Raw genomic sequence first — 13,036 nt, 5'->3', positions numbered from 1 at the left:
TTATTTTGATACTGTTGTGCGCAGAGGATACAGGGGAACAGAATATGTAGTCTTCAGAGAGGAGCCTGAGAGAAACTGACAGTTGGTGCCCAGGTGGCTGACCAGCTGGGGTAACATTCTAATTGCTGCCGTGATGTCATAATGAGCAATGTTAAGTCTATGGGGGAAATGGTGATAGTTTTTAACTAATAGTTTAAAAAGTATAAAAGTTACAAAGTTGAAAAATATAAAGCACATATGGCATAAGCAAGACCTACGCAACAAAGTTTGAATGAAGTTTCTACGTTAAACGGTTGAAGCTGAATTGCGAGCGTTAGAAGAAGAAGTTTAATAATAATAACTAGAAATGCAATTCCAAGGAATTACCAGTGCATGAAAATGCAAAAATAGATAGATAATGTAGATATGGTTACTAAGGTGTAGCTAGGGTAAACATGGTGGTTGCATAGTTTACAGAGAGTTGATAGTGTGAAGGTAGACAGTTTAAAGATGAAACGTTCCAGTTCTAACTTAACTAATGATTTCTATTCATGTTAAAATGTTGATTAGCTAACTTAGCTAATGATTTCTAGCAGTTACGCTAAAAATGCTTACTATGCTAGCAATGCTAACAATGCTAACCAGGTTGATTAGCTAACTTAACCGATGATTTCTAGCAGTAATGCTAAAAATGCTAACTATGCTAACAATGCTAAATTTGCTAACAATGCTAACCAGGTTAATTAGCTAACTTAGTTGATGATTTTTTGCAGTTATGCTAAAAATGCTAACTATGCTAACAATGCTAACTATGCTAACCATGGTAACTAGCTAACTTGCTAGTGAGGACTTTTATTTTGAAACATTTGTTGCTAGGGTATCCATGGTGGCCACTATCAGGAAACAAGAAGTTACTGCAGTATAATCATGTTGGTTGCTATGGAAACGGTCATAAACACTTTTTAATGGTTGCTATGTTGGTTGCTAGGTACATGGAGGTTTCATGTAGTTGACTGGAGGCATAGTGGATGATAACTGACAGTTGGAATGGTTGAACAGTTCAATAGTTGAGTAGTTTCAATGGTTAAATGATTTAATAGTGTATTATTGCAGTGAGGACCTTTATTTTGAAACAGTTGTGGACAGAGGAAGTAGTGAAACAGGATCTGTAGTCTTAATGAGATTGTATGCTTAAAGCCTGAGACAGAAGGTGCTTCTCATAGCGTTTACGCGTCCTCTCTCGCTCCTCACTGATCTACATAAAGAATGATGGAGCGGCAACAATGGGATAGTCTAGCCCTTCTTCTATCTTTCTTTATGTAGATCATTGAGGATCGAGGATCGAGGGAGGACATATAAACGCTGCTTGAGAGGGACCCACAGTAAATACTTTAAAAGTTGTATGTAGATAGTCTAATTAATGTTGATAGATAGAATGTTTAATGGATGTTGATAGGCAGATTGTTTAATAGATATTGATTGACAGTTTAATGGGTGGATGAGTGAATGGTCTGAAGAAGATGAATGGATAGAAGGTTGGATGGAATGTGCCTTATATTCTTGTTAAGAGAGACACTGATACAGCTCTCTGAGAGTAGTTGATACAGGTGTAATCAATTTAACTGGCTAGTCTTAAGAGAGCCAGAATATCTTAAAGCCTGAGACAGAGTAAATAATTTAAAAGTTGAATGTAGATAGTCTAATTAATGTTGATAGACAGAGAGTTTAATGGATGTTAGACAGATTGTTTAATAGATGTTGATAGACAGTTTAATGGGTGGATGAGTGAATGGTCTGAAGAAGATGAATGGATAGAATGTTGGATGGAATGTGCCTTATATTCTTGTAGAATGGAGAGACACAGCTCTCTACTGAGAGTAGTGGATACAGATACAGGTGTAATCAATTTAACTGGCTAGTCTTAAGAGAGCCAGCCTGAGACAGAGTAGATTGTTTAAAAGTTCAATGTAGAGCGTCTAATTGATGTTGTTGATAGGCAGACTGTTTAGAATGGGTGGATGAGTGAATGGTTTGAAGAAGATGAATGGATATAAAGTTGGATGGAATTAGGAGGACTTATTTTGATACTGTTGTGCACAGAGGATACAGGGGAACAGAATATGTAGTCTTCAGAGAGGAGCCTGAGAGAAACTGACAGTTGGTGCCCAGGTGGCTGACCAGCTGGGGTAACATTCTAATTGCTGCCGTGATGTCATAATGAGCAATGTTAAGTCTATGGGGGAAATGGTGATAGTTTTTAACTAATAGTTTAAAAAGTATAAAAGTTACAAAGTTGAAAAATATAAAGCACATATGGCATAAGCAAGACCTACGCAACAAAGTTTGAATGAAGTTTCTACGTTAAACGGTTGAAGCTGAATTGCGAGCGTTAGAAGAAGAAGTTTAATAATAATAATAAGAAGAATAGGAAGAACAGTACAGTGCATTTTCATGCACTGTAATAATAAGAAGAATAGGAAGAACAGTACAGTGCATTTTCATGCACTGTAATAATAAGAAGATGAAGTTGAAGAATAGGAAGAACAGTACAGTGCATTTTCATGCACTGTAATAAGAAACCTAGGAAGAACAATATAGTGCATTTTCATGCACTATAATAACTAGAAATGCAATTCCAAGGAATTACCAGTGCATGAAAATGCAAAAATGTGTAGATAGATAATGTAGATAGATAATGTAGATATGGTTACTAAGGTGTTGCTAGGGTAGACATGGTGGTTGCATAATTTAATGAAAGTTGACAGTGTATCAGTAGGTTAAAAGTTGAATATGGATAGCTTAAAAGTTGTTGATAGACAATTGAATGATTGTTGAATGGATGTTGATTGCTGCTAGGGTACTTAAGGTAGTCGCTAGGCTGTTGGTAGGGTACTTAAGGTAGTTGCTAGACTGTTTGTAGGGTACTTGATGTAGTTGCTAAGCTGTTGTTAGGGTAGTTAAGGTGGTTACTTTAGTGGTTTTCTAGAAAAGTCATGTTGGTTGCTATGGAAACTGATATAGATGCTTTATTTCAACGGTTGCTATGTTGGTTGTTAAGTAGGTGGAGGTTTAATATAGTTGGCCGGAGGCATAGTTGATGATAACTGACAGTTGGAATGGTTGAATGGTTGATAGACATATAGTATAATGAATGATGATAGTTTAATGGATGTTGATGCAGAAAGTTTAATGAATGTTTATATTTTAAAAGTAGATCGTTTAAAAGTTGTTCATAGGCTGATAGTTTAATGCAAAGATGTAAAATTGAATTCAGATGTAATATAAGAGACCCAGTTGATAATATAGTTCATGCATAATGAGGGAGCAAGAGAGATTAATTTAGTTTGAAGATTTTGACGTTTCTGACCTTTCATTAAATATATTTTTTTTTATCTTTATCTTGATATTGAAAACAAGCAGTCTAAGGGCTATTTCATTATTTAATTCAACTTTATTTTTTGTAATTTAAACATAGACACCTGACATTGTCTCAAGGACATTAACATCCATTTTGAATATTACATATAATATCAGGCAACCAAACTACTCTCAAGCACAATGTTAAGCTTGTGGGCGAAGTTGGAGGAGAATGATTTGGTACAACATAATTTGGTGAATACTAAGTTCATGGGGAAGCTTAAATATGCTTATCTATGATCCAGGATGATGTGCTAGTGGTCTCAGTAGTACAATCAGGTTTGTATTAACCCACCACCAACCCCCCCTCTTTGGAGGACAGCTTTATTGTATGAGTAGTCCAACTTTTAATTATTCAATGTCCATTTGTTCGCTCTAAAAAAAAAGTAAAAGATTCTTGGACGCTACACAATTACACCGAAATCATTGGTTGATCTTTTGTGCCAATCATTATAAAGTCATAGAAATTCAGTTTTTTAGGTGTCAGGGAAAAGTCAAGGAATTGTATATTTGACTTAGATTGGGAACCCTGATTTTGGTAACCTGTTTACATAGCACAATTGTTCGTCATTTTTGTCCTAAAACATTCATCATATTTCATTACTGTTTTCCCTTAATTCTAGTTGTTATAATGTTGATAATGGTTCAAAATTAGTAAAATGTGTAAGTTGATATAATGGTTTAAATGGAGTAAAATGTGTAAAATGACATGATGTACAAAAGATTTGATGTACAAAAACTTAATTAAGAATACAGAACACAGGATCATGATAACTGTAATATGTCTGTAGAACACCTGAATGGGCACAGTGCTGAGGATCAGAGATGAAGATGTTATCCAACAATGTGTTCTTCTCAGTGGTGGAGGTGGTAATGAGATTTGTGAATCCTTTAGACTGGAACAACTCATAGATTGGCTTTCTTCCATTGGTCAACATGTCCTCATTAAAATCCCCACAGACTATAACTGGACTATCAGCAATAACATGTAAAGACTCCAGTAGATGGCAGAGATTTGGCAAAAACAGGTTCGTGTTGTAATCCGGTGGTCTGTAAATCACTGCAATTAGTAGTGGAACTGGAGCAGCAAATTTCAAAACCAGGAATTCGAGATCAGTCACACCCTGTATGTATGGCATGTGATGGGCTTGAACATGGCTTTTTACAAACATAGCAACTCCCCCACCATTTTTCTGTGCAAAATGTGAAAGAGTAGTGTATGACACATGTCGATTGCGCTTATACATTCGATAGTTCTCCAAATGGATATTTTCTGGGACAAATGTGCCAAAAAGGTGTGTTTCAGTAAAGCACAAAATATCTGCGAGGCACAATTCATGATGTCTCTTAATGTCATCAATATGGGCTGACAGTCCTTCAGTGTTGTGATGGATCAGTGTTAAAGATGGTGATCTCAGAGTGGGGAGGCAGTGAAGAAGGGGCATGGCATTTCTAAAGTCGACTTTTTGCATACTGTCCACGGAAACGGTCACTTCTGGATCAGCATATATTTTATTTTCATCAAAATCAACTATGCGTAGACCATGTAGTGAAGTCGTTCTGCTGAGAGCAACGTATGCCATGCCAGGTTCAAATATGCGCTGCAACGAGACCACTGCAGAAACTGTCGTCATGCCTTGACATTTATGTATGGTACAACCAAAGGCTAGAGTCATTGGAAATTGGTGACGAACCACACCCTTTTTACTAAGAGGTTCCTCTACTCTTTCAATGTACACCAAATTGTCCGGTCCTTCTGGTCCTTTATTGCGATGTCTTTGCCCTGCATTGGGACTGTCCAATTCAACACCAAGCATTTTTACAAGTGATCTGCCATCTTGGTCATGATAAACAATTTTACCAATCTTTCCAAATGAACCATTCACCAGTCCATCTTCCACATCTATGTTTCTTATTAGCATCACACGAGCACCATCAGCAACTTGTAGTCTGTCTGGTAAATCTCCTTTATGTCCTTCAAAAGGTGCACTCTGTCTTTCCATCCGACCAGTTCGTAGATCTTTCTTATAGTCATGTGCATCAATGTTGATCAGATCAGAGTATAGAGCAGATATTGTGTTTGCATTGTGTTGGTTTACTTCTTTATTTGTAGCAAAAACATGCAGAATGTCTTTGGGACAGTCATCAGCTTGACATATGGCCTGTGCAAGTAGAGCTCTGTCTGCTTCAGATAATGCCTCTCCTTTGCGTTTCACTCTTATCCTGTTGAGCAGCTCAGCAAATGGCACATCATCTTTCTGGCGCATGATTTCTGTGAGAGTGACTACTTGGAACTGATCCTTCCAGATATCAAGAACATGATCCTCAAACACACAGAGAGGTTTGGCTTTACCGGGGGGACTTATCTGGTTGAAATCGCCACAGGCAAGTATTGAGACTCCGCCAAAAGGTTTTTTGCTGCCTTTGATTTCTTGCAGTCTCCAATTGACATATGCAAAGAGTGATTTTGATATCATGGACACTTCATCAATGACAATTATTTCAACATTGGATAAGGTTGCTCTCACTTCATCTAGACGGTTTCCAAGGCACTGGTAAGGTGGTTTAAGGCTTCTTGGTAGTTTCAGTACAGAATGCAGTGTCTTGCCAGATATGTTGTAAGCTGCTGTGCCAGTAAATGATGTGAGAAGGACAGTGGGCATGGACATGTCTCTTTCCTCTGTGATGCGAGGTAACTTGCGGAGTGTCTTAGATGCTTCTGTGTAAATGCATTTGATGAGGTGAGATTTACCAGTTCCAGCTCCACCAGTGACAAAGTAAAAGAACTGATCGGCATTCTGTCCACACACACGTCTCATGCACCACTTACGCACTGTATAGAATATAGATGCCTGTGTTTGATTTAGATTTCGATACATGTTACGGACCACAGTAGGGTCTATTTGAGGAGCCTCAAACATTGGTGCTGCACTTCCTCTGTCTCTGGTACGTGTGCTATATTCAGGAATGTCATCTCGTTCATTCATTTCGTCTGGATTAATTTCCTCGCGCTCAGAAATGCACTCAAGTCGAAGAAGCTCTGTCTCAGGTGCAAGTGTCGTCCATGCATCCTCCATAGGTCCATTTTCTTCTATGTTCTCAATAGCTTTCTCTATTGCATCACTGTTCTTTTCATATTGTGACCTGTTCTTCTTGACAACAGAAACTACTCTCTCATTACAGTCTCTTCCAGGAAGACATATATAGCCTGATGTATAAAATGACTCATACGTTGGAAATCCTGTGGGTTTCAGTTGTGAATCTGAACGATAAGGGAGGTACAGTTTGAGCAATGTGCCATAGAATTTCTCCGGAGCCTTTTGTTCAGAAAATCGAGCATATCTGATAATGGCAGGCTTTCCTCTTGTTCGCTTTTGAATGAAGCCCATTTCATTTTGAAGTGGTAAGACCTTTTTTCCTTCTTTCTGCCTTCCATACACAACTCTGTAAGTGGAAGCAAACTCTGCCATAAACATTGTTGCAAACTCTGGTGTATCTGGTCTGTTTTTGTATTTATCTGCCATTCCGGACATCCAAACATTCTCTGAATCAGGAATTCTGTCATTCAGGTACCTTAATGGGACGCTCATTTTCAAAGCATTGTCATCAGTGGGTATGAATATCACGTTTCGAGAGCAAGACTTCAATTTCAAGCTACAGACTCGTGCAACAGCCTCTTGAACACTAACTTCTCTGTTTTTGGAGTATGCTTGCATGATTTGTTTCATTTCCTCAGTGTCAGAGGTATTGGATTGAGACGTGTCAGACACAACTCTTTTCAAATACTCACTCATCTCATGTTCAGCTTTGGAAATGTATGATAAGATGTACATCAGACAGGAATAAGGGTTCAGGATGAACTGAATATCAATATTTGCATTCCAGGCCCTTAACAAATGCTCATTATAGCCATTAATCCAGCAGTCCTTTGGTTGACGTTTCATCACTAGCACACTGGATGTTGTTAATGAATTGACACAGTTTAGGTATTCCTCATAGTTTAAGTTGCACTGGGCAAGTAGTTGCGGGATGCTTTCAAACAATGTTGTGGAATTATTTAGCAATTCCCATAAAGGCCTCAGTTTACTTTTGGCTTCTTCAGGAGACATGGAAGAGCGGTCATGATCAGATTCATCGTCAGATTCGTCCATGTGCTCTGCTGGCATGGGTCGTGTTATAAATGTGCTCTCGACAGGCTGTTTCGGGAATCCAAACCGACAGTGCTTATTTCCTTTCTTACATGACTTGGAGTGCCTTTTGCTGTGGGTTTGCACCTCTGTCACTATTTTGAAAAGCTCAGGGTCTGTATTTGGGTCAGGCAGCTGACATGTTATGTACTTGTCCACAAATTCACACACTCTCTCATCGGGATCATCCTCAAATACAGGCGCGTTCTTACACCAAACCAACATATGTATATGTGGCGAACCTCTAGCTTGATACTCCACTCGGAAAAAGTAGTCAATGACCTCACCAATGGGCTGTGCTGGTGACAAAAGTAGGTGTCTGAGAAGTGCATCAACACGCTTGTCAAACATGCGCATGGTGGTGACAGGGTTGCTACGTAAAATCTCACATTTTGATGCCCAGTCAAGCTCAGAAAAGTCAACCTGCTCTCCTTGCTGTGCCTTTATTGTTTGTATGACCTCTGGCCATCTCATTTCAGCAGCACTAAATGTACAGAAGAATGTTGGGGTACCCAGCTGACGAAGCATTGCAAAGAGGTCTCTGAGTGTTCTTTCCCAGTATGCAGGAGTACCTCTCAAAGGTTGCATGAATCGTGTGGCATCTTTGTTCCGTATCAGTTTTTGCACTTCATGTTTGTCTTGGAGCAATCTTGCAGTTATTTTGCGTCCATCTCTGGTCATAGGTTTTCCTTTACGCAGTTGAATAGACATAGAAGACTTTGCCAAATGCATTTCTGTGATAAATTGTGCAAAAAATATATAATTGGAGTCGAGAGCAAATCGATTGTCAACACAAAAGAGACGTGCATTGAAATATCTGCTTGGCGATAATTTCATTGGTCTTTGTGTTTCATCCAAAGTGTTCATTCCAGTGGGGAACTGTACAGGGAAAGCCATTGCCTCTAGTTTAGGAACTCTGAAAAAACTCACTGGTCTGTTTCCTTCTGCTGGTGCCACAGTGAATATACCTTCACCAAATGTTATCATTTCCTGTGCAATATCAGCTGGCTGTAAGCATGAATCTATAGAGCATCCACCATTTTGTTGACTTGTGTCCTGCTCAGAGTCAAGTGAATCCTGGTTATCATGTAATTCCTGGGTTTCATTATTAGGCTGATTGCCTGCACTATTTATCTCTGAATGTTCTAGGTCAGTAATGTCAAGCTCATCCACGGCATCAGTCTCCATTAGATCAACTTCCTCTACAGCACTAATGTCATTTTCATCTGTCAAGCTATTCATTCCATCCCCAAAAGCTTGTGAATCATTAGTTATGGTGATGTCCTTGTACTCTGAATGCATCTCTTTCAGTTTGGATAAGGCACGCAATACTTTGGTCATGTCTACAGTTTGGAACTGGTAATGGCCTGTATAGTTCATTCTTCTTTTCAACTTCACTTTCAAAAGTTGTGATTAGCTTCGTTGGTCATTATTACACTCAGATGTAAATAACACCGGCATTAACTCATAAACCCATTCATCATGTGATTCAAGGATGGTCCAGAATGTAAGCAGATAATTAATCATGTCACTCAAGTTGACAAAGGTCAACATCACAGCAGTACCATTGTTTGTTGGAAAGCCATCAGGTGTTCTTGAATGTGGGTCAAAAAGTCCATATTTATCATCATCTCGAAACAAAGCTATTGTTAAGCAACCTAAAGTTAGCAGTGCAAACTTTACATCATTTGACAAACAATGCAGTCTTTCAGAGAGCTGTAGGAAGTCCACACCATCAGGTCTATTTTGCCTTAGATTACCATACCGTGACAGGCACTTCTCAATATGATACATTTGTCCATAGATCTCAACACTATCAGGTAATTCATCAAAAGCCAAGTGGTCATGCGCATTTCCTCTCATGCTCAACCTTTCCTGTACTTCACTGTACATGAAGTTACCTTTTTGCAAAATGTAGTCAAGATCATCACTGTTGAGCTCTGCGCGGTAGTGAAGTGTAGCAAGAAATACCAGGGAATTGCAGGTGCATTGCTTGTTACTGTTATTCCCATATCTTACATCACCTTGGTAATGAGTTGCTTGAACACACGTGATAGGTCTCTGCTCCGTGTTCATGCGGGAATCACTAGTTACCTCATTTACCTGTTCTCGGTCATTCAAGTCACTCTGGTCTAATGAAGACTGATGTGGTTCAGTTTCAGAGAGGTCCAATTTACGCCAACGTCTCTTTTGAGCCTCTGAGCGACGGCCTTTTCTTCCCATGTTTCACAATATAACAAGCTAAATATAGTCGAATGTTCAAGTCAAATCTAATATTGGTTGTACAAAATATTTGTTTATCACAGATTACACACTAGCACATATACTCAATGTTCCACAGACAGAATTGAGACAAGTTACTTAATCAATGTAATCTGAGTATATAGACAAGATAGATGAGATTAAATGTTAAACTCAATATCCAAACACTAGTATTTATTTCAGTGGTTTATTACAATGATCAGTGGGCCCAAAAAATGAATTGCCCTTGAGATGACCAGTTTTATGCAGAACTAGGATGGAATGTTGAAGTCCTCACACAGCCCAGGTTCAGTCGTGCAGCACAGCTCAGGTGTAAAAGTAGGTATGCAACAACAAAGACAACTTTGGCAGATATTATTCAAATATAAACGTTGATGGGTATGTATATTTCACAGTAACAGTTCTCTGTGAACAGTTAACAGACTGTAGTTATCCGTAATGGTTCAGAGTCTTTATATCTCAGAGTATGAGCTTTCACACAAAATATTTACTTAAGTTGAATTATTGATTAAATGATCAAATATGGCGCTGGAACTGTTAGGTAGAGGTAACACTTGATGACACCGATGAAGAATGAGAGGCAGCCCTTGAGATCAGTTTTATGCAGAACTAGGATGGAATGTTGAAGTCCTCGCACAGCCCAGGTTCAGTCTTGCAGCACAGCTCAGGTCTAAAAGTAGATATGCAACAGCAAAGACAACTTTGACAGAAATTATTCAAATATACAAGCGTTGTATGTAAGGTATGTAAAAGTTCACAGAAATAGTTCTCTATCTGAATAGTTCACAGGTAGTTCTTAGTATGTGTCAGAGTCTTTATACAGTTCAGAGTATGTGTGGTCAGAAAGTGATCAATTCTTATCGTTATATGTTTGCAGGTATGTTTGTAGGTATGTTATGTTAAAGGATGCTGCTGGTTCAGAGTGGTATTCAAGTTTTCAAGTTTCAAGTTTCAAAGGAGTATTCAAGTTTCAAAGGAGTATTCAAGTTTAAAAGTCTCAAAGAAGTTGTCTGAGGGGACAGAGTTGTATGTAAAGAGTATAGTATGTGCAGTCAAGTATGTACTCAGAAAGTGTCACTTGTCGTTATATGTTTGCAGGTCGGCGTAAGTGGGTTCTGTTGTATATGAGTGCAGTGCAGAGTGTGCAGACAGACAGGCACAGTGTCACAAGTGACAGACACCACTCTGACAGGGCTGGTCTGGAACAAGCCTGAAAGGGAAACAAAAAAGAAATAAAAAAAAAACATGTTACATACTTCCAAAAATAAGGAACACTGCAACATTGCTGCTTTGCTTGTTCCACAGTGGAAAAACATTTGTGGTTCTATCAATTTCAGCTATACGCCAGTAATAGTGATATCGGATGAATTCAGTTAAGTGAGCAAAGAAAACTAACACAAAACTCAGCACAGCTGTATATTATGCAGATCAGGAGCTGATTGTGTAGGCAGCTGTACATTAGATTGTCTGTCATCACCTTTTATGGTTGAATGTTATGCTTATGTGATAAGATGGTTACTTTTATTAAAAAGTAAGAGTCGACACATTTGCAGTTGTTGATGCCGATATGGTAGGTACTTATACATTTTATATCATGTTATCATACATTTTATCAATATACATTTTGATATCAAGGCAAGCAACTGTAAAGAGTAGCTTAAGTCAAGAAAAACATAATTTACATGTTTGTGTTAGCAAATAAAAGGTGTAAGCAAGCAGCATAGCTGGTCTAGCAGTAAAAATAATTAAAATGACATACCTGAAGTCTGCAGCACCACAAATGAAGTCTTGTATTGTTTTTCTGTGGCAAAAACCACAAGGGAAGGTGGAGATGGAGGGTAGCGATGGAAGTTGGAGATTGAGGGTGGATATGGAGAAAGTCTTTAGAAAGACTATTGTTTTCTGTTGTGAAAAGGGGAAAAGGTTGTTACCACTGCTGTAACATTACAATGCAACACAATTACATTAATTTAACACACTGCAACTTCTCATCTGTGTGACCAAGTAATATCAATAGATTATATGGCATGACTTGTACTCAAAATAAAAGTTTGTTGTAACATTAGAATCAGAAACAAATTGGGCCAGTCGGTTGATAGGCTCCATATTTCTTTTAGTTACAAGTCGACAAGTCTATTTTTGTTGCATCACCCTGTTGTCCATGCGCCTAAGGAGGTTACTATTAGATATATGTTGGCAACAGCGAACTTACGTTATGTGCTGGCCTTGTCATGTACTGTACGTCCGAGTTCAACGCGACCAATTGCAGAGGCGTTAATGGCGCTAACGCCTCCATGTCGGCTTCACATTGTCACCGGCGTTATTAATGTGACGCTCAAAGTTCACATTAGCGCTGACCTTTCAGCGTTGCTGCAGTGTTTTCAGCATAAAATAAACTAGTAGCAGCTAATAAACTCAGCTAGCTTCTAGCAGCCAAGCTGACGTTAACGTTAATTACGACAATTTCCAAATAACAGACTTTGAGGCAGCTATGCTTCTACCCTACCAAATATCAGAAACAATTCGTAAACATTGTTTTGGACAACATACGTCGATAAAAGTGATATGATAGGGAACACCTCACAAAGCCTACCGTATGTAGAAGATTTAGCAGGTAGCTGCTAGTTAACGTGGTCTTTAGCTCGAAAGTTAACGTTAGCCAGCCTTAGCTACCAGACTCATTTAAGATACAAAGAATGCTGTTAAGTGTTAACCTTACCAAAATATCTTTAGTGTTAACGTTAAGCAAACAAAACTTACGTTGAGGTATTGTGAAGAGTCACGGAAACTTCTAATCGAAGGCTCTGAAGTGAAGGCTCAGTAGCAACGTGACAGGCACTCGCTCCGCTGCGCAAGGACACGAATGAAGTGTAGAGACGCCAGCCGGGTTAACTCAAAGTGAAGAAGTCACGCGCGCACGACTGAGTGATGTCATATTATGACTGTGAAGAGGTAGCACATTTCACGCAACAGAGTTGATCCAAAATGCTTTATAAACAAAATAGTAAAACATATATTATATTATATCATAATATTAAATTGTATATGATATAGGTAGGCTACTATGGGGTTAACTGTAACCATTTTCTGAGGCTGTTGAATGGTGCACAGGTGGCCTGTTGATTTGAATGGTGAATGGTGAACAGGTGGCCTGTTGATTTGGTGCGTTTTAAACGGCATAAAAATGGTTA

At 38.7% G+C, this 13,036-nt stretch overlaps 1 long non-coding RNA gene across 1 annotated transcript; it reads right to left on the bottom strand.

Moving 5' to 3' along the window:
- Positions 1-10,004: 10,004 nt before the first annotated feature.
- On the bottom strand, positions 10,005-11,694 carry LOC134076013 (uncharacterized). The gene is made up of 2 exons (XR_009938512.1): positions 11,605-11,694; positions 10,005-11,055 (listed from the first exon to the last, which is right to left on the bottom strand). It is a non-coding gene; the product is annotated as an uncharacterized LOC134076013 (long non-coding RNA).
- Positions 11,695-13,036: the final 1,342 nt, after the last annotated feature.

The sequence above is a fragment of the Sardina pilchardus genome, chromosome 3 (assembly GCF_963854185.1).
Source record: "Sardina pilchardus chromosome 3, fSarPil1.1, whole genome shotgun sequence".
NCBI lineage: Eukaryota > Metazoa > Chordata > Actinopteri > Clupeiformes > Clupeidae > Sardina > Sardina pilchardus.
This window is presented reverse-complemented; position numbering and strand designations above follow the sequence as displayed.